The 23,755-nt window shown below is 30.7% G+C and overlaps 1 protein-coding gene and 1 long non-coding RNA gene across 2 annotated transcripts in view; one reads left to right on the top strand and one right to left on the bottom strand.

Annotated features, from left to right (window-relative positions):
- LOC145311680 (uncharacterized) overlaps positions 1 to 22,034 on the bottom strand; it is a 40,676-nt gene extending 18,642 nt beyond the window's left edge. The window contains exon 1 of the mRNA XM_080150646.1: positions 21,641 to 22,034. The gene's annotated coding sequence lies outside the window, so the exon portion shown is untranslated. The remainder of the gene's footprint in view (positions 1 to 21,640) is intronic.
- Positions 4,584 to 7,689, top strand: LOC145311681 (uncharacterized). Its single transcript, XR_013876760.1, has 2 exons — positions 4,584 to 5,246; positions 6,395 to 7,689. It is a non-coding gene; the product is annotated as an uncharacterized LOC145311681 (long non-coding RNA).
- Positions 22,035 to 23,755: the final 1,721 nt, after the last annotated feature.

Raw genomic sequence — 23,755 nt, 5'->3', positions numbered from 1 at the left:
TAGCTCTCTAAATCTATCTATCTAAATCTTTTCTCATTCTGTCTTTCAATATATATATTTAATTATTCATCTAGCTCATTTTCAATCCTATGAATGCTTCAAATATTTAATATTTTGAATTTCATCAAAAATAATTACTCATTCAATTCTATACAATTAGAGAGAGAGAGAGAGAGAGAGAGAGAGAGAGAGAGAGAAGGAGAGAGATAAAAAGATAGATAAATAGAGAGAGAGATGGGGCCAATTACCTAACCCTGTGGGGCAATCACCTAACACAATATAACCTAACCTAACCTAAAATAACCTATAAAAAGCCATTTTAAAAATACGAAGAATCGCTCCTTATGGAGGGATGTCGTGGAAAGGACTATACCCGAGATAGTATATTTTACGGAAGTTCTCTTTCTATTCAAATACAGAAAATCGATAGAAAGATAGATAATTAGAATAAATAGATTAGTATTAGATTAATAGATAATAGATAGATTGATAAATACAAAAAAAAACTAAATTGATAGATACTTAAAAAGATAGGATGCTTGAAATTTTGCAAACTGTTGTATTCATATTACAAATGCTTATAGCTATAGACATACTAAGATAGAAAAAATTGGTTTAAAATGTTAGTTTAGTCAGGGAGGGAGGGGAGGGGATATTGGACTGTTAATTATACTGTCCTAAACGTTGAGTAAACACTTTCTCTTATTTTTTGGCTTTAAAACTTGAGGGACTTGATTTGATGGAACAAGCTAGTGAAGTGTATTACATTTCTACCAATAATTTTGAGTTGTAATTTTCTTTTTCACTATTTGGGCTGTAAATCGTCCCTTATCTAATTCATTAGTTGTTATATTATTAGATTTGGGCATTACTTCCCGAAACCTAAATCTGAAAATATTGATATTCTAAGACTTAAGTCATATGCTGATATAATAGCAAATAAGACAAAGTATTATCCATAAAAAAAATCCTTGGTCTTTCAGACAACCCTTGCATGAATGTTTCCATATTGGTTTAAAATCTAGCTACATGTTTATATTAACTAGTAGTAAAGCTACTCTATAAGTGACCATGTTCCTATCTATATTTATGTTTAAACAACCCTTGTATAGATGTTTCCATTGCACATTGGGGCAAATCAACCAAAAAGGGGATTTAATTATTTAGTACCCTTAAAATTCATCTCACAAAAATTTCATTTTATACTTTTTTGTAGGTAATTCAACAACAAACAAATTTGCTTTTATGTTTTTTTCTGTCATTTGAAAGGAACATGGAGATAAAGGTCATTTTGTGAAGGTAGATAGAAAATTACCAGATTAACCCCTCCCAAAAATAGCCCCCACTTACCCTATCCATCTATCTATCCATCAATCTATCCATCTATCTATCCATATATCTATCCATCTGTCTATCCATCTATCTCTCCATCTATCTATCCATCTATCTATCCATCTATCTATCCATCTATCTATCCATATATCTATCCATCTATCTATCCATATATCTATCCATCTGTCTATCCATCTGTCTATCCATCTGTCTATCCATTTATCTATCCATCTAACTATCCATCTATCTTTCCATCTATCTATCCATCTATCTATCCATCTATCTATCCATCTATCTATCCATCTATCTATCCATCTATCTACCCATCTATCTATCCATCTATCTATCCATCTATCTATACATCTATCTATCCATCTCTCTATCCATCTATATATCGATCCATCTATCTATCCATCAACTATTCATCTCTTTATCCATCCCCTATCAATTTATCCATCCATCAATCTATCCCTCTATCTATCCATCCATCTATCCATCTGTCTATCCATTTACTTATCCATCTATCTATCCATATATCTATTCATCTACCTATCCATCTATCTATCCATCTATCTATCCATCAACTATCTTGAATTTCGTGTTTAAAATGTCTAATTAGGGGTTTTGGTTATCAGAGCAATATGAGAATTTTTTAGTAGCGCAGCTACCCTATCACTAGCTTTTTAGGCCCTTTAAAGTGTAACTAGGTTAATTGTAGTCCGATTTTAGTGTTCAAAGTGTCAAATTTGGGGTCATGGAATTCATTTCAGTAGGAGGGGAGGGGATGGTGTAAATGGGGGTGGATGGGGATCCTTATTTTAGCAAGCTACAAGTTTCACTTTATTTTTATGTTTAATAAATCCATTATAAATGTGAGCATGATTAACATAAATTTTTGTTAACTAATATCTATATTTATAATGATATTATGATTCTTGTTTACTGTTTATATGTACACTAGCGGCTTCGCCCCTAGCCTCTAGAAGATTTGCCCCAAGAGGTAATTAAACAAGGATGACAACATCCATGAAAGAAGCGAAGCTCTGAAATGGAAGGACAAACGAACATTAACACTTGTGAAGTGTCAGAACTGAATATTAATGCATGTCTATACAAAATTGTAATAAAAACTGATTAAATACATGTTACTGTTTAAGGACATACTGACGTTTTTAGGACTTGATCATTGAGATGCTTCGCTTATTACAATAGACGTTATTGAAATAGGAATCAGTATTAAAAAAATCAGATGAATAGGATATTTTTAACATTCAAAACCATTATTTGTTGTCAAAAAAGTAAAAATCAGCCTATTATAAATGGATGTACGGACTTTCTGGTAACGATTATAGAGTTGCTGTGCTTTCTAAGTCGTACCTAACTGTTGTAGAAATCAGCATGAAAAGTTTGAGATCGATAGGACAATTCTAGCCTGTTTAAGTTAAGTAAAAGAGCTAACTGTACCAGACGTACGGACGGACCAACCCTAATTATAGAAATATGAAAAAATTGAGGGGGATTTTTATTTTTGAAAAAGATCTTTAAACAATCACAGGACCAGTAGATATATTCCCTGAACAGTAGAATTCAATCAGTTTAGTGGTTAGCGAGATCTTAAGGGATGGGCGGACAGACAAACAGACATCAAGCTACTTTGTATTATATATTAACACCTAGGGATCTAAGGAACAAAACAATAACCGATTAATATGTGTACATCCCCAATATTGATACATATTTAATAAATCATATTACAAAATTATTTGTCTGTAGATGACAATTAGTGGTTGAAAAGTTTTGACACTAATCTTAATGAACCAACCAATAAAAAATCAATTAAATTTCCTGTTCTTAGTTAAGTTTTGACACTCATCTTAATGAATCAACCAATAAAAAATCAATTAATTTCCTGTTCTTAAAGTTCTTATGCTAACGAATATAAAAACGTTATTATAAAACTTTGAAGTTTGGGGACTAGTGTAATTAACAGTCCCCTCCCTTTCTAACTAAAACTGCTGACTTTAAACATGAATACCCTGTAACTTCATAATTTAAAAAACAAAGCATTACCAATAGACAGACAGAAGACTACTTGCTAATTCCAATTTAGAATGATTATAAGAACCTCACGTTATTTGCATATTAACTTTACCTTTCCGCAGTGAGGTAGGGGACATTGGGCTGTTTATAACACTAGTCCCCAAAGTTTTACAGTTGTGTGTTCAAACGTATTAACTACTAACTTTAATCTACACAAGGGGTTATTTGGTGTATTATCATTGGGGATGTACAACAATTTATTGACCTTTGTCTTATCTCTTTAGATCCCTGATATTTGTAATGATCTATAGAAACGATTATTTAGTTACATTAAAACATCAAACATAAAGAGGTTTAGATTTAGGTTTAGCCCCCCCCCCCTCTCCTCTTCATCATTTAGTACAATGGAACTTGAAAATATTTATTATTAACTTTAATTCTAAGTCAGAATAAATATTTCCCAATATGTCTATGTTTTTGTGTCTTTTATTTATTTGAATTATTTCTTAAGTTTTGACTTTAAAAGCGCATTTAAACGCCTTTTCTTACAAGCTTTTCGTGCACCCACGTTCAGAAAACGGGCTAAAAACCCCTACGGGGGCGCGGGGGGGTAAATGAAACCAGTACTGGCGATTAAAATATGTCTTTGGGTAATCAAATATCGTTTTTTTAGCCGGCGACACCCGGCGAAAACGTGTTTCCTCTTACTGTCTTCTTAAATGTTGATTAAAAAACAAACAAATAAAAACTAAAATCTTGACTTCAACTAGAATTATTTAGGACTAATTTCTTCAATTTGTGTTTTTTTCTTTTATACTGTCAAAATATATGTAATGCATGACTCATCAGAAGTTATTTTGTCTAATTACGTTAATTCTAAGAGATTTTATAATAATTTTAAAATTGTTGGTGAAACACAAAAAGTATGCCTTTTTCTGTAAGAAAATTTTTGCATTTCTTGACTTCCATGCATTAGAATGCTTACTTAAAAAGCGTATTTTTACGATTCCTTTGAAATCTGATGTACATTGGGTATGATAATACTCATAGAATGTTTAAAACTTGATTTGGGGGTGGTGAATTGTTGCCCCTTGTTGCCCCTATGTGCATTGGTCTAAAGTCTAGCTACATGTTTATATTAACTAGTAGTAAAGCTCAGGGAGGAAGGGAGGGGACAATGGATCGAATATTTATATTTTAGGAGTCTCAGACTTTGGGGACTGGCTTAAAGGGAATGTGCATGAATTCAGCAGTTTCTGACTGACTTTGGGGACTAAAATATGAATGACGTCACGAGAAATCATGCAACATGACGGGGCATTCTTATGCTAACTAGCGCAATAATAAAAATGTAAACAATAAACAAACAGACAGAAAATTTTTACTTTAATTGTTTTGAAATCATAATGAAAAAATAATTATGGAATATTTGTTTGCAGTTATGATTATAGAAATTATTGTATTTATTTTTTTAAAATTAATAATTAAATTGCTTTTAGATATCATTCATTAATAAAATTTAAAATAAATGAGTTATAAAGTAGTAATTGCGCTAATTACATTACAAGATAAAATTTAGTCTAGTGATGATTTTATAAAAATTTTAAAAGCGAATCTTTTTATAATTTAAGGGTCAGTCTGACCGTACGTCTGTCCATTACGGTTAGTTCATTTTGTTAAATTAAACAGATTAGAATTGTCCTATCAATTTCAAACTTTACATGATGATTTCTATAACAATTAGGTATGACTTGGAAAACGAAGCAACTCTATAAGAATCTTTATTATTTTTCAGATGAAATCTTGTATAAAATGCAAACAAGCAGAAAATGTGATACTGCCTAGGTTTCCAGGAGAACAACAAAATGGTTACGGTATATATACATTTTTTATCAAAACAAAGTTGACAACTACCAAAGCATAGAAATTTAAATATTAAGAAAATATGTTGTAATTAATGGAATGTTAGGAAGGGAAAGACATACAGATTGACATTTTTAATCATACTGTACCTTTGCCACTAATTATTAACAGTTAGAAGATTGCTTTTCGGTTATCATTTCATTCTTATTAGGTACCTAATTTTGAGAAAAGTAAGGGTATAGTGAATAGTCCCTTACGTAACATCGCCCCATATGGGGCTATTCTTCGTATTTTAAAATGGCTTTTTATAGGTTATTTTAGGTTAGGCTAGGTTAGGTTAGGTTATATTGGGTTAGATGATTGCCCCACAGGGTTAGGTAATGGCCCGTTGGGTTAGAGCCTCCCGCAGGGGCTATAAATAGGAAAAAAGCTACTGTGAAAAATACGAAGAATCGCCCCATATGGTGCGATGTTACGAAAGGGACTATATCCAAAAGTAATTTCCAGTTATGGTTTTTAAAAGCGAAGCTTTCTATAATTAGGGTCGGTCCGTACGTCCGTCTGTACGTCCGTCCGTCCGAGATAGATAGCTTTTATTCGTTAATTTAGGCATGTTAGAATTGTCCTATCGATTTCAAACTTTGCATGATGATTCCTGTAGTAGTAAGGTACGATTTAGAAAGCAACTCTATAATCATTACCAGAATGTCCGTACGTCCATTTTAAACATGTTGATTTTTCTACTTTTTTAACCACAAATTTTTATGTGATCTAATTATCCGTTTGATCTGATTTTTGGTATATTGATTCCTGGAACAACAAAGAACAATGTTATAAGCGAAGCAACTCTATAATCAAGTCCTAAAAGTGTAAGTATGTCCATAAACATTATGCTGTATCAAGCAGTTTATCAACAAATTTACTTACAATTTTGCTTCGAATCTTATACTTCTATATTCTGATTATTCAGTTCAGACACTATACAAGTGTTAATGTCCGTTTGTCCTACCGTTTCAGTGCTTCGCTTTTATGAATGTTGTCATTCTTGTTTAACTAGGTAGCAGTAGGTAATAATTTCATTGGTATTTATATTAGTTCCGAATTAATATTTTTGCCTTTCAGTTAAGCCTATAAATACTAAAAAGAATATTTATTTCAGATGACTAACAAAGAGAAAATTAGCTTTTCTGAAAGAAGATGTTATTGATATGGTGCGAACGTGCAAGAAAGAATTTAAGTTACATCACGGAGGGTATCTGCAGCGTGTAGGGGTGGTCCGTAGTTTGACATTTACATAATTTTATTTTTTTTAAAGCGAAGCTTTTCTATGATTACGGTCAGTCCGTCCGTACGTCCGTCCGTACCTCAGTCACAGAGAGTTAGCTCTTTTCGTTAATTTAAACAGGTTAGAATTGTCCTATCGATTCCAAACTTTGCATGATGATTCCTGTAATAGTTAGGTACAATTTAGAAAGCATAGCAACCCTACAATCAATACCAGAATGTCCGTACATCCATTTGAAACATGTCAATTTTTAACTTTTTTATAACAAATTATCTGATTCTTCAGATTTTTTTAAAACTGATTCCTATTATACAATGTTATAAGCAAAGCATCTCTATAAACAAGTCCTAAAAATTTAAGTATGTCCTTAAACAGTATTATCTATTTATGCAGTTTTGCAACAAATTTACTTACAATATTGTTTGTACTGAAGCATTAATATTCTGCTAATTCAGTTCTGACAATCTACAAGTGTTAATATTCGTTTGTCCTTCCATTTCAGAGCTTCGCTTTTATGGATGTTGTCATCCTTGTTTAATTTTATTTAAAATGGGGTCATTTAGAAGTTTATTTTACTTTTATCAATTTGTTTTATTGATACTTTCCAAAATATGTTTTATTAATACTTTATCAATAAAAAGTAAATTTTTTGTAACTAGACCAAATATAATTAAGAATTAGAACCATAAATCTAAATACGAAACTAAAAATATCCTTGAGACATTCTATTCTGCAACCTTTTTTATTCATAAACATTTTTAATCAAGTTATTTTGTTTATACCTAGTGTGTGTAACTGTGTAGGTACGTCTTAAACTGACAATTTTTTTAGATTTTAAAAAGTTAATCTAATTGATTTTATTTTTATTTATTATTTTGTTGTAATTAAATCAGGGTAGCCCCTTTCGTGACAACACCCCTTAAGGGGAGTTTCTTTGTATTTTCACAGTAGCTTTTCTCCTATTTCCAGCCCCAAGCAATTTTGAAAATACGACGAATCGCCTCTTAATGGGTGTTGCCACGAATGGGACTATACCCATAAATCATTTTTGATTCAATTGTTTTATATTTACCTAACAATTCTATTGTGATATGATATATACATGTATGTATTATTTAAGTAGATTTTGTTGTTATTTTAATAATTTTTAATACAATTGTTTTAACTGATTCTTGTTTATTATTTATTACGATTTAGAAACCATAAAAACTCAATTGTTACTAGAAAATCCGTACGTCCATTTATAACATGCTCATACACATATAGTAAGCTGCGCTAATATCCAATAAAAAGTAGTAAGTTTTGTTTATTTATAGCTTAAGAATTTGGTTACCGATCCGATTAAGTTCTACATTTTAGGGAAGATGCATAAAGGTCCTGAAATCCTTTTAGACTGTTTTTATCATTAAAATCTTAAGATGGTTTTATGCTATTTTTCTACGCTAAATTCTAAAACTAATATTCTTTAGTAAATGAATTGCTACCAAGTTCTTTATCTTGATAATCAGATGCTTTTAGTAAAGTAGAATTTGGGGAATGGTGCATTTTGAATTAAAATTAATTAAAAAATGAATAAATTTCCAATAAAAGTTGCACTATCAGAAATACTCGTTTTATCTGGAATTATCTGGTTTTTCAACCTTAAAGTGTCACAACTATAAAATTGAATTAATTGCCCATTGTCCCCTCCCTTCCTCCCTGAGTAAAGCTACTCTATAAGTGACCATGTTCCTATTTATATTTATGTTTAGACAATCCTTGTATAAATGTTTCCATTGTTTAAAAGTCTTAGATCTTAAGGGATAAGGCAATGAACGATACATTGATGTACACTATCCAAAGTACCCCTTCTGTATATCAAAATATTTTGTAAAAATCTGTAAATATGCTAGGTGCACTGCACTGCCTCCAGTAACAAAATCAAAAATGAATAAAAGTTTGACCAAAAAATGGTTATTAAAAATCTTTAAATGTTTTATGATGTAATTCAAATAAACATAAATTTTATGATTGAAAAAATTCGGGAAATTATGTTCACAAGTAGCGCAGCAGTAATAATCAATAGATGAGTTTTATTAAAAGCTAGCAATTCTAGAAATAAAAGAAGAATTTATCTAGATAGAACTTTGTGGCCCAGCAAAATTGTTTTGTGAAAAAATAATATTTTCAACATTGAAAAAATAGTTTTAATGTACAAAAGAAGTAATTTTTCTTGTGCATATTTATTGGGAGTGTATATTTATCGACCATTATCTCATCCCCTTAGACCCCTGAGAATAGGAAAGATGCACTAGCTGTTTAAGACATTTATTTTTTTTTCTTAAAAAAATGGCCAAGTTTTTGAACAAACGAATAGGATAACATGGTTTAAAACTTGGGTACCAGTGTAATTTACAGCCTAATATCCCCTCCCACTCGTGGAAAAAAATATCTTTCTCTTTAAGGTTGAAAGAGTAGCTATGCTTCTATTACGCAAAGCGTCATCTGTAATACGCATTTTTGGCCGAAAAAAATACACCGTTTATATTTATGTGTTTTTGGTGTGTAGATAGATAGTTTTCACTATCTATCTATATACTTTCTATCTTCGAATTTATAATTATTAAATGCTAAACAGTTGAGATATTGAGAAAAATATTAATTAATTGCTAACTAACTTTATCGAAGCTACTTTAAAGAGTGCCCTGCCCGTCCATCACTAAAACGCTATCATTTTTTTTCAAATTGTAAAGGGAGTATTTTTTCTCAATTCCTATTCACTGTCGGTGCTGCTAACCCTGCGGTGCCTTAACCCTGAGCTCAGAATCCAGTATAACCTAACCTAATCTGATCTAAAGTAATAAACAAACAAATTAACTAAACATAAATTTCAAAAAATGGATGTGCATGAAACAATGCAGACTAAACTTGAAATTTAAATACTTTGTTGAGTTATTAGCTCAATATATTCTCTACGTCTACATATCGAGAACTCTCTGTCTTTATCTATCCATCTATACTATTATTTTAACGATGGGAAAAAAGTGCTAATAATTTTGTATCTTTGTTATAGCAAATTAGGTTTATGTATGTTTCCACGAAAACCCAAATGTCAATGTATAGCGAAAAAAATCCTATTGGTTTTTTTATTCACAAAATAGAATTTCAAATAACAATTTAAAAACATCAATCTTTCGAGTAGTATTCGAGATATCATTGAACATACAGAAATTAATACTATTACATTCGGTATATAGCAATTTTAAAATTTCATAAAAACATTTTTTTTCTAGATGTCAGTTTTTGCAATTAAACTTTATTTGTATCTTTTTTTAGTAGTGAAGCTACTCTATGATACTTATTGTCATTCAGTCACTGAAATGGACGTAAAATCAATATTAAAGATTCAACAAGGATGCTAAGTACTTACCGTACAATAGTAGCACAGCTGTTTGTAATGAAACCCTAAGCATATGTTAAGAAAAGAAGGGTTTACTATGAAGTTAGTAGGGGTGCTGAATTTTCCTTCCTCTTGTGATTTATATCCTCATAGTAAATTTCTGTGCACCCCTCTGCATTCTGTCATAGTAACAGAAACCAACAGATTTGTGAAAAAAAAGTACATACCTAAAATTTGAAAATTTACAGTATTCACTGCAAATTTTAAAAGAAAAAAAGTTGACCCTTAAAATTCCACCTTGAAGTGATACTTTTCTAATAGTTTATAGTCCACTAAGTCGTAAGCAATAAAAATTAAAATCCATTAAGTCCCTTCTAACGAGATATTGGCAAAATTTTGCACACATTTTCGCAAACGGCAATTATTTCCTTTATTTGGAGTTTTGGTTAATAACATTTTCATAAAAGTTTTCAGTAATAATCATTTAAGATCCATTGTTGAGAAGAAATGACTGAAAAAGTGTGTTTCCATGCAAAATAAGCTTAAAATCTAATGATGTTAAAAATTAGCGATTTATTAGTAAAAAAAAAATATTTTTAACTTTTTGATAGCCTGAATATGTTTAATTTAGTTTTTTTATATAATCTATTCTTTAAAAAGACAGGCATATTCTTTCAGATTTGAAAAAAATTAAAAAAATTAAAAATCGGAATTAATCAAAATTAATCTATAGCCTTTAAAAAATACTTTTGATATTTTTAACCTATATAATCAATAAAATCAATGGAAAATAAAATATTTTTATAAAACAAACTTTTGGAAAAGGTTTAAGATAACTTCATAAAAGTAGCATTTAAGTAGGATATTTTTCTTGTCTTTAAAAAAAATGCAAATTAAACATAGTTAACGACTATTTAATTAGCAAGAATGGTAATAAAATATTTCAATTACTGCTTAAACCTTTTTGTGGCCATGTTATTTACTTAAACAGAAATTCTATTTTGTCAGAATTATAAAAATAATGAAGTATTTTCAAAAAAGCTTGCAAAATAAACGTAATTTTATCAAACTTCCTCACAGTTTATAGAGGGTATTGTTGTAAAATGTTAATTATTCAAATAAAATCTTCAATTTACAACGTTTAAAACACCTAAAAGTAAATTCTAAGCAAAATTAGATTTATTTCCTAGATTTAGAGTAGCTGCGCTACTTAAAAAAACATCTAGTATTAAAACCAATCAGCTGATCAAATTGCTATAGACATCATTTGTTGGGTTGTTCTTAACTGAAACATTTATTTTCTTTTTAATTCTAAAACGATGCTTGCCATGCTAAAAACGCTACGCCCCCAGCAATCATTATGGGCACTAGAATTTAATCCCCTCTATTTTTTAATTTAAGTTTTACAAAAAAAACAAGGACCACATCTGTTCAGCGGATAACGAGTTCCTTTGCTAGAGACAGATATACATACATCCCGTTATTTCCATATAAGGACTAGCGGCTACGTACCTTTAAAGTCTTATAAATATTATATTATAAATATGAACTCACAAAGAGACGTTGTATGTTATCATAATACATTTAGTCTGCTATGTAAAACAAAACAAATTTTTTCTCTCCTTTCATTGCAGGGATGATTCTCGTACAAAAAAAAACAAAAAAAAAATAAATTATTTTTAATTTAATTTGATATTACCGTACAATATTTTTTTATATACATAATTTAAGAAATATATTCATAAAATCTTCACCTGTCATAAAGACGACATATAAAATCAACATCCTGATAAGGATATTAAAGTTTATGTTAAAAATTTTCAAATTCATTTTATGCTTAAGAAGGAACGAGAAGGAATTGAATCTCAACATTAACTTGTTATTTTGCTTGTATATTTATCATATTTGTTTACAGTTTATTGGTAAAGTTTGGTAATACTTTATTTCGAGTCTATCATGCAGTGTATTGAATTGAATTAAATCCATGCAAAAAAATATATTCTCTTTTATTAATTTGGGATATTAGTAGTAAATTTTGCAAAACAGACAGACACACACACTAGCAGACATCCTGTTACTTTTATATAATTGCATTACTAAATTGATTAACGAACTACCACAGAGCAAATTTACTATCCATGTAGTTTGTGAGATCTGAAGGTACAGAGATACATACAAACATTCTGTTACTTTATAATATAGGATATAGGGAGTAAATTTTGCACTTAATAATTGCATTACTAAATTGTTTGAAGTCATATTGAACTCCAGCAGAGCACATTTATTAAATTGTTATAAACCTATGTCGGTCCAGCGGTTAGCGGGATCTTGAGCTTCAAACAGACAGACACACATACTAACACACATTCTGTTAATTTTTTATAATTGTATTACAAAATTGTTTAATGTCCAGAAGAGCACACTTATTATAATAACCATATCGGTCCAGTGATTAACAAGATCTTAAACTACAGACAGACAGACACAGAGACTGCCAGTCATCCTGTTACTCTTATATAAGAATAAACAATAAATTTTGCACTTAATAATTGCAATTTTAAAATGTTTAAAGTCATTATTGAACTCCAGCAGAGCAAATTTATTATAAACAGTTTATTAAATTCAAGTGGATAAAACTAGTGGCGTTTTAGGGGGATAGGGTATAGTGGGGTGTCAGCACCCCCTTAAAATTGTCTGCCTTCCCCTTTTTACCTCCAAATGGTTTTACACAACCCTAGTGAATTGCTGTGCACGCCACTGGATAATTCAATTAACAAAAGTTTATGTACATCCCCAATAAAGATAGACAAAATTATTCCTTCTTTTGATTGCAAATTTTTTGTTAAAAAGTTTAGACACTACTTTTAGTTAAGAATCAGCCAATAAAATTTGCTAAAAGTACCCATTGTTTCTAACCAACGAATAATAAAACAAATACATAAATTATTACAATAGAGGAAATTCTCTCTCCCTATCTATCCATATATATCTATAGTTCTCTCTCTATCTTTCTCACTCTCTCTTCCTATTTATCTTTCTTTCAAAAAAGACATACTGAGGTTCATATCCCGTAACATTAAACCACCTTAACTTTACCTAGCTATCTCTCTCTTTTTTTTTCTCTTTCTATCTATCCACTCTCTATATAATATATTTCTTTTTCGTTTATCTAAATTTGAAAGATATATAAAATTTTATTTCCTGTAACATTGAACCACCTAACTATGATATCTTTAACCTCACTTCCTTTGATAATAATCGTAAAGGCCCTGGGATCTTAAGGGATATGTCAATGGACGATAAATTGAACACTCATAGCCCTAATTTCTTAACAAAGAGCCATGGCATGCGGCAAAGGGGGCACCCCCCCCCCCCTTACGCCTTATTCGTTTATTTCTGACTCACCCAATTTTATGAGGGTGGTAGGAAACATTGGACTGTAAATTACATAAGCGCCCAAAGTTAATATTTCTGCTGAGAAAACTTTCAGTAATTCTTTCAATTTTGATTTCTTGGCTCCATAAACCAATAATTTTAATCTATAAAGTGGGTATTTTTGTCATCATTTGTGATGTTTATAAAATTTATCATTCATTACCTTATCACTTGAGATCCATGCTTTTCTACCCCCCCCCCCCCCTCTACACAAATACATTACACACAAACACAAAGGTGTTAATAATCAGATTAAGCTTGCCTATTAAACTTAGTGAAAGTAGGTGGCATTATCCCTCTAACTTTAATTGGACCACCTCCCCCCCCCCTCCTTTACAAAACATCTTAAATTTTAAAAGCGGTATCAGAATCGAGCCTGGACGACAATCTGTGTATGTATGTATGTAAGGCTACATACATACATACATACAGCCTGGACAAATTAGAAAATTTAAAAATATACTCATTTCTTCTATGTGCGTATAGTTATATTAGGAATAATGCTTGACCCGTAAACAGGTGCCACTCAGTTAGGAATTCCTAACAAACTTCGTGCAATCAAATGGTTGGTTGTCTGTTGGGTATTACTTACCCAGTAAATCTCCATTTTTTCTAGACTCAATTCATTGATATACGAAGTAAGTAAAGAGTTGTTTTGGCCAGAGAAATCTTCTCAAAAAATTCAGCTGTACATCATAAGTAGCATTAAAATAAGATTCACATTTTTTAATAACACATACTAACGGACGGACATAAAGCTGAAATGAGTTATATAAAGTAGCTTTGCTACTAATAATTTGATCTGATTATGTCAATTTTTGGTGACATGTCCATTAATGTTTTTATACACTCTGATATTTTTCTGTGTGTGTGCGTGTATGTTGTATGTGGGATGTTTTGTGGTGTTTTCTGTGTGTGTGTGTGTGTTTGTGTGTGTGTGTGTGTGTGTGTGTGTGTGTGTGTGTGTTTGTGTGTATGAGTACTGTCATCCTTGTTAAAATAAAAGCTTTTCTATAGTTAGGGTCGGTCCGTGCGTTCGAAACAGCTATCTCTAAGCGTTAATTTCGGCATGCTAGAATTTTCATATCGATTTGAAACTTGACACAAGGATTCCTGTAAAGGTTGGGCATGTTTCAGGAAGCGTAGCGATTTCCTTAGGTCCATATTAAAAGGCATAAGTTTTAAACTATGTTAATTTTATCAGTCTTTCTATTGGTCAGTAACTCCATAAAGTAAATTTACTCGGCTACTTTTAAAGACAGACGCCTGAAATTCAGTTTAATATTTCCACTTACTCATTTGCATCCAGTATAGAATTCAATTGGTCTGTCAGTAATGCTATAAAGATATTAGAATTCAAAAAGAAAATTAGATATACTCGGCTGTTATAAGAGATTTATGGCTGATTTAAAAAAAAAAATATTCGAACACAGTAATAGTGTCTGACTGATTATGACGTAACAAAAAAAATTAGCCAATGAGAGGCCACTATAAATTTTACCATTGGTCAATAACGGCCTCTCATTGGCTATTTTTTTTGTTACGTCATAATCAATCAGACACTATTACTGTGTTCAAAATATTCTGCTAGCAAAAGAATATCTATTCAATATATCATTCAATTCGTCTGTCAGTTTGCGTTTTAAATGTTAATAGCTTCGCTCTTTATAACATAATTGTTATTTTTTTTGTTTACTGAAGCGAGTAAAAAAATTATTTTAATGGAATTACGCAATTTTGTTGGACTCGACACAACGTCATTGATAACCCCAGAGTTGTATTATATACTACCATCGACAGCTGACCTGACCGTACGAATGAAATGCATTATATTGATCCGGTGCAGACATACAGATAGACATCACGTTTCTTTTATATAGGGATTACAAAGTTAAACTTTAGAGCTAGTATTATATCATCGAATCTCTTTTAATTGTCTAATACACCAAATCAAGAGTATGTCTATCTGTCTGTCTGCATTAATGTATGTTCGTTAAGATATCTAAAAATTAAACCCAGTTTTATCACAGGATACACAAATCATTTAATTCCTGATTTGTAAAAAAAATTGGTTAGGGGAGTTTCATGTAGGCTTCGGCACAAGGTACGTTTTTTTTCTATTTTCGGTTAATCGGTTACAGAGTTCTTAAGCTTCAGAAGGACAGACAGACATAATTCTACTTTGTGTTATAGACTATCAGAAAGTACGTATATCCAATTTCGACAGGAAGATTTTTTATCCTATCCTGGAAGATATTCATACAGAATTTTTAAAAAATGTGTTAAATAATGAATACTTCGTTATTCTATGTTTGTAATTGTTCGTTTGTCTGACCTTCTGATTTACTAAGCTTCACTATTACGGTTGTAGCTTGCAAACAATCAACATAATCAAAGGTTACACTTTGAAATAATGATTCTTTGTTAAAGACAAGGAAGATAATATCCGTTAGTAACGAAGCACAAAAACTCATGGATAAGAATAATGACAGGGAGATTTAAAGAGCACTTGTTAGAATTTGTTGAGTTCAAAAGGCAAAATAAAATATCATGGCAAAGCATAATAAAAGGCTTTAAATTGCATAAGTACAGTAATCAAATTACCACCACTTTTTCTGAATATACATTTTTCAATGAAAAGATACAAACTTGTGTGTCAAATGCTTTGACACACAAGTTTGAACTCAACAAAACATTTGATGACATTTTGTCTACAAATGCTTAACATTCAAAATTCTTTTTCAGATAAAACAATAGTGAAACTTCTTTTTTTAGTTAATATAACTATATAATACATAAACCTACTTCTATCCATAAAAATACAAATGTTAAATGCTGAAAAGTGGTTAAAAATCACTTGCTCTCGAACGTGCACAGTACCCTCCGGCTATCAAAAAGTTAAAAGTTTTAAATGGACGTATTAACTTTCTGGTAACGATTATATAGTTGCTACAATTCCCAAATCGTACCTAACTGTTATATGAATCATCATGCAAAGTTTTTAATCGATAGGACAATTTTTAAATGTTTAAATTAACGAAAAGAGCTAACCATTATAGAAAAGCGAAGCTTTTCAAAATATACAACATATATGTATATATATAAGCTAAAAAGCGGGAAATGAAGAAGCAGAATAAAAGTTAATGCATTGGGGTCGAAGGGCATAGCAGCTTAAAAAAACAGCAAAGAAAAATAGTTTTATCTTTGTAGGCCAATTCTAAGATATGTAAAAAAAATTCAAATAAGCAATAAAAAGGATCCAATAACATAAAAAAACACAATGATTTTTTTTATATTAAAGTTCTCAAAGAAAGCTTCATATAGGTTTAGGTATAATTCAAGCTAATATATTTCTAAATCTAATGCTTCAGATAGTCAATTATTCCCTCCCCCCCCCCCCCTAATTTAAATACAGAGTATCTAGTTTTAAGGGGCATAGCTATTGGTGCTTTTATAAAAAGTGATAATCTAATTAATTAATCTAGTCTATTGGTCTTTTCTTTTTAAACTCTATAATAATCAACTGGTCTTTTGCCATTTAAATTGTATTGAAGTTTACTGTTCTTTTCCAATTATCTAGTATTTTAGTTTATTTTTTTTTGCTTCTTGTTGCTACTTTATTTTAACTGTATTGAAGAAACATTATATTATGAAGGGCAACCCTTAATTTTGATTGCACTATATTTACATCCAAAACCACAATTGTGTGTGTATGTCTGTGTGTGTGTGTTAGGATGTGTGTGTGATAAATGGAAAAGTCTTGGATTAAGGGATAAGATAATCAATGCTATATTAATCTTCCATTTTGGTATTTAAATTATGGGGGGGAGGAGGGTATATTGGACATTAAATTAAGCTAGTCTCTAAAGTTTTATAAACATGTTCCATCATTGGTGGGACTAAAAACTTTGTTGAATCTTGATTGTCCTTACTTTTCCACCAATTATCTTAATCTACTAACGGGGTAATTTCATCCATTATTATTCAATTACATTAAATTTTCTTCCATTATCTTATACCATGATGAACCTGCAAATTTGAGTGTACTTTTTTTTGCCCTAAGGCTAAGTTATTAGACACTATAAACGCATTTTTAGCCTAAACAATAGTAGGCAATTTGATTTTAAAACATAGATAGAAAGGTAGATAGATAGATATATGGATAATAGGACAGTTTTAAAGATAGACTGGTATATAGAATGAATAGATAAAATAATGATATTGATAGCAATATAGATAATTAGTCAGTCTAATAGTTAAGATAGAAAATGTATATCCTTCCTCATATGTTTGTCATTTTCTCATGTAAAAGATATATGGACTAATAGACTTAATAGATTAAATATGAAACAAAATTGAATGTGTACATTAAATCATATGTATCCTATTTGGTTAGGGTTTGAATATTTGTTTAAAGTGAAAATTAGAAAATTGGTGAATGACAAGTGTCTTAGCAAATAAGCAGGGATATTAAGGTATAGGACAATGGACGACTTATTGATTTATATTCCCAATGATAAGGTACAAAATCCCTTCCGGAAATTAAAATTTTGGGTGGAAAGTTATTTTTTTTTGACTTGGAACCAACCAATTAATATGTAACAAAAGTACCCAAAATTGTTGAGCCACTGATGTTTATCAATTAGGGTACCAGTATAATCATCAGTTCAGGCAGGGCATAAAATAAATTTTTTTTTTATATAAAATAAATTCTGTAGTTAAATGGAGAATGCTCTCGGTTCATTGTTAAGTGAGAACTTAACAGACAAACGATTTTACTTTTTTATATAATAGGATATCTATTTATCTGTTTTGTTTTGTTTTTGTTAACTCCTGACTTTAAAGCAACCAAAATAAAGTCTAGAACAAGACTAGTTTTCATGAAATAAAAAGTAAAAAGACAAACAAACCTTAAAATAACCTAAAGCTGTAAATGTTTTTAGTATATAACCGTGATAATATATATTTTACATGTCTTTTCTGTATTCATAAATTTATTTTGAAAAACAAGGATTACAACAGCCATAAAAATCGAAGCACAACATATAGGACTAGCGAACTTTAAAAATATAGAGTTAAAACACTTTTAATAATTAGTAATTTAGACAGAGGCACTGCAAAAATAGATTAGCTAAGCCATTAAAGTATGTATGTGTTTAATATCAACTAAATGCACATATTTTATGGAGGAAATCGTAGATCTATATTTCTATTTCATTGTATTAAATTTATACTTATGTGAAAGAGATAGGTATGATGTCTGTGTGTGTGTTTGTAATGAAAAATCTTGCTAAGACTTTTCTTTAAATTAAAGTAAAGGTCCCAGGAAGGTTTTAAAGGGGAGGGTAACATCCCTTCTGTAGACTAAAATTATTGGTTGAAAGGTTTGGTCACCTTTATTTTGAAACAACCAATCAGAATTTACTAAAAGTACCCACAGTTTTAAGCCATCCAATGAAAAATTGGGATAATAAAATGGTAAATTGTGTGTTGCAATTTAATATCTAAAGCAATCTCCCTCCCTGTTGATATTAGAAAGTAAGAAACCCAATATCCTTTGATGTAATAACAACAAATTATCGTATCAAAATTATATCATTTGCAAGGAGGGAGGGGACATTGGACTGGAATTAAACCTTCATTGGTTAGTTCATAAATCTACTGAAAGGGTCTATTAATGGGAAGAGTTACACAATTACATATATAGCTCAATCCCTCTTCTTTCTTTTCTTATAATGTCGTCGTGGATGAATAAATATACATATCTTTATTATAGAGTATCTGCGCTCACAAATAATAGGGTGTTTATGTGTTACGCTATGAATTTACTTTACGAATATATAGTATGCTATAACTTTCGCTAAGTGTATCATGAAAGAAAGAGGACATGAAAATAGCCTGAAACAATAACAAGACTTGAAGATTACAAGGATGACAACGTCCATAAAAGCGAAGCTCTGAAACGGTAGGACAAACCAGGAATAAGGTATAACCAACAAGGGAATTAAATATAAAATAATATTTGGGGGGCAAATGGAGAGGTCGTCAATTTTATGATGTGTTGCCCCCCAACGACAGCTGAAAAACACGTATAGGTTTCGTGATTTTTTTCCTAATTAATTTCGTTATTGGTATGAGCTGAGGACAAACGAACATTAATACTCGTAGATTGTTAGAACTGAATAAACAGAATAAAAATGTTCAAGTCTAAACAAAGTCTACGCTTTAAGGCTATACTTACTTTTTTCCAATAATTTTAAAATACATTATTACCGTGAATTGGCATGTACATGCATTTATTGTGTATTGCCTTAACCCTTTAGATGCCTGATTTTTTAAAAATAATTGTAAAAAATGAATATTACAATACGTAAAAGTGATAACACATCCTATATATATTGCATAATTTACGCTACAGTAATTTATTTCTTTAAAATTGGCAAAAAAATATTCAAAGAAAAATGTAACAAAAAATTTGGAATGCAGGAAAAGAACAATAGGGGATAATTCAATCTACAATAGAATCAACTTAAAAAATAAAAGTATTTCCTTTTACTCTATCTTGTATTTACGCATTTTGAAACAAATTTATGTACAATTTCGTTTACATTTACAAATTAATGTTATGCTTATTAAGTTCTGACACTCTTTAAGAGTCATTGATCGTTTGTCCTGCCTTCTGATCTTAGAGCTTCACATTTTTGGATATCGCATCCCTGGTTAATCTAAATTTATCATACTTTTAATAATCTAAAATCTAAAACCTGAATTTTGAATTTCTTTTGTTGAAAAATAGGTCTCAACTTATTATCTAAAAGTACATTTTTTTAGGTTATGATAAAAATTACCTTTTTGGGACTTTTTAGAAAGTTCATTTTGTTATTAATTTATATTTGAGATTTGCCTTTGATATCATTACTAGAATCAATTCTATTATAATAATCATTGAAGGAACATTGGACTGTAAATTATACCGGTAAGCAGTTTCATCATATTTGGTTTAAAAAATTTAGCGACTTGTATAATATCTTTTTTGGTTGATACCAACCTTATAACAAAATTTTCATCCACGGGAGGGGTAATATTGTGTATCGTTATTGGGGGTTTAATTGTTTTTCATCTTCCATCGTCGTATTTTTTAAGATCCTTGATAATTTGTGATGCTTTTCTATGTACCGTTTCAAACTTTAAAAAGCTGATCTTTGTTGTATTATATAAAAGACGCAGAAAGTCTTTCAGTCAATTAAACCTAAACTAAAAACAGACAAACGTCGCGACTATTGAATTATGGAGTAGCTTACAGTTGAAAATGAAAGTTATAATATGTAATGTAGAGTTATAGAGTAATATTATGTAGACTTTAGTATAGCATATAAGACTTGTCTCATATAATAGGGCTCTAAAGGGACAAGACAATGGACAATAAATATATGTACATCCCCAATGATGATATAAATAATTACCCTTTTTGTAAATTAAAACTTTTGGTTGATAAGTTTTGACAACTTCAGGAGCCAACAACTCAAAATTTAATTAAAGACCCAAAAGCCAACAAATGTGAAAATGTTATTATTAAACTTTGAATAATAGTGTACTGAACAGTTCGGTGCCCCTAGAGGCCTCTTTAAGAATGAAGTTCAGAGACTGCACCAGAGTATGTGAAATATGAATTCTTTTTTTCTTCTTATCAGCTCTAGATATCATAAAAAGATATCATGGTTCTTAAGAAATAAGGCAATAGAAGATAAATAGAACTATTTTATAGACTAATGTTATTGGAAGAATAGTTTGGATACCAACCAATCAAAATGTTATAAGCCACAAAAATTTTTGAGCCAACGAAACAGAGAAAAAACCTTGAGGACCAATAAAATTCCCAGTCCACTGTCCCCTCCTTCCTGGGTATCAAGAATAAGTATGTTCATAAGTAGCGCATCAAGTTTATAATCTGGCTCTGTTATTCATCGGCTAAAAAACTTAAAGGGTTTATTAATCAAATCTTAATTTTCCTGATAAATAAGATTTATGTATATTGATTTATTACAAAGTAGGGAAGGTACTGTAAATAACACTGTTGCTCAAAGTTTTATAAAAACATTTCCTCGTTTATTGGCTTAAAAACATTGTGTACTTTTATTAAATCTTGATTGGGTTGTACGAACTAGCAGTGTCCAAATATAAATAATTTAATAGATAGGGAAATTTTTAACCTTAATTTACAATGTTTTAATTCAATAGAACGTTTCTAAATTAACACTTTAAAAAGTAGAATAGCTAAAAAAAAAAACATAGCAAAGGTAACCTACCTTATAAATCAAAATTCACTTTCACACAGATGAAATTAAAAAGTCACAATTCGATTAAAATCACTTTAATTAAGGTTTATCAAAATTTTGAACAGTTCATCATATGATATAATACGAAAATAGGCGGTGTCTCTAAGTATTATGAAATTAAAATTACATAAAATTTTAAGTCTTTGTATAGGGCAAATTGTGGTGTGATTCCAACGTCACGTAAAGTCCTAGAAACCGTTTTCACTACTGGTGAATTCAAAACACATAGATGTTAACCAACTTTCACCCACACACACTTAAAGTCTGTGTGTGTGTGTGTGTGTCTGTGTTAGAGGGTCAAGCGGACAGTGAAATAAATGCCTACACCACAAGGTGCGTGTAGTAGGCCAGCTCAAATGAAACTGAGAGTTTCGTTTCACACTGAACTTCAAATGTCTGAGAGAGGGGGAGGGGGAGGGAGACAGAGAGAGGAGGCAGAGATATAGGTATAGATAGATTTATAGAAAGAAAGAGAATTAGGCAGGAAAACTTTTAGATAGATATACACACATTGTTATAGAAAGAGAAGAAGATAGATAGATAATATATACATATGTAGAAAGATATCTATCTCTCTCTCACTATCTATCTATCTACCTATCAATCATCTAAATTATTAGTCAAAACAAAGATTAATATTATGTACAAAATTTAACTTTGGGCAACAAAAACAAGAAATTAAAATGGTCGTTTCTATGATATTTTGAATGCAAGGCTTTTCTTCAAATGAAGCTATATTCTGTTTACTGTTTAATCAGTGGTAAGTACTAGTAGTATATAATATACAATATAGGTTCTGAATCTCTAGATGACGTGAGATGTCAGAAATGTAGCTTTAAACCATCCCAGGACCTGATTTAAAATTAAAATACTGTAACCCTAACACTGCATCAAAGACCCATATGTGATTGTGAAGCTTACAAGAAGAATAAAGAACTCAAATGATTGAACAAGGGGGGTAAAAAAAAAGATTTACAAATCTTCCTGAAAAGTATATATTCAGTATTTTCGAGATATTAAGCTTCAGACAGAAAGCTTACCACTTTACATAATACTTGCGAATACGCCCCTAGGTTATTTATTTCTAGGAGCTATTTCTCTTGGAAGGGTGGTTGTACCCTCCCCAAAAATAGTTATAAACCTTCCTGGGACCTATGAGAAGCTACCTTGTAAAGGATAAACATAACGATTCAGCGGTTTGTGAGATCCTACAGTACAAACAGACAGACAAACATCCTGTTACTTTATTATAAATAATGATGGAAAATAAATAAATTGAACATATTAACACAACTATCCTTGTTCCAACAAGGATGTTATTGTGCCTTTAGGGCGATTTCCCTCAAAGTGCTAAGTCAAGCACAGAACCTCCTCCTCTCTTATTTTAAAAATAGAATTTTTTTAAATGGGTGGGGGGTGGTTTTTTGTTTATTACTTTAGGACAGGTTAAGTTATAAAGATTATATTGGGTACTGATTGGCCCCGCGGGAGTTAGGCATTCAAAAAAACTCCTGATTCTTATTCATTTAAAAATTAAGGTTAGTGGGGGATTACAGTGCTAGACAGGTACTTTGAGGGAATGCACCTTATCTAGTTTTTCCAATATAAATATGTAATATCAGGAGCAAACGGACGGACGGTCGTCGACAAAGTATGGTATAGAGTAGATGCTCATTGAATTTAAATTGCATAAGTTTATCTCTTATAGCCCCACCAGAATAAATTAACAATATATCATATGGATCTTTAAAGAATCTTTCTTTGATAAAAGCCGAGATAATGATATATTTAGGGACATTCGGTTATATCCTTATACTAAAGTCACAGTATGTCTGTTTGTTTGTCTGTGTGTTTGTACCGAAGGATCTCGCTAACCGCTGAACCGATCGGGTTCTCCTTAACAGGGTAGTTTCTCATAGGTGCCGGGAAGGTTTATAACTATTTTGGGGGAGGGTACCACCACCCTCACAAGAGAAATCACAATAAATCGAATTTTTTTTCCTTGAATAGAGACTCCTACGTAATATTGCAAAGTATCGTAGCAATTTGATAGAGACTCCTTCGCAACATTACAAGGTATCGTAT

The sequence above is a fragment of the Acartia tonsa genome, chromosome 2 (assembly GCF_053477335.1).
Source record: "Acartia tonsa isolate MP-2025a chromosome 2, ASM5347733v1, whole genome shotgun sequence".
NCBI lineage: Eukaryota > Metazoa > Arthropoda > Copepoda > Calanoida > Acartiidae > Acartia > Acartia tonsa.
This window is presented reverse-complemented; position numbering and strand designations above follow the sequence as displayed.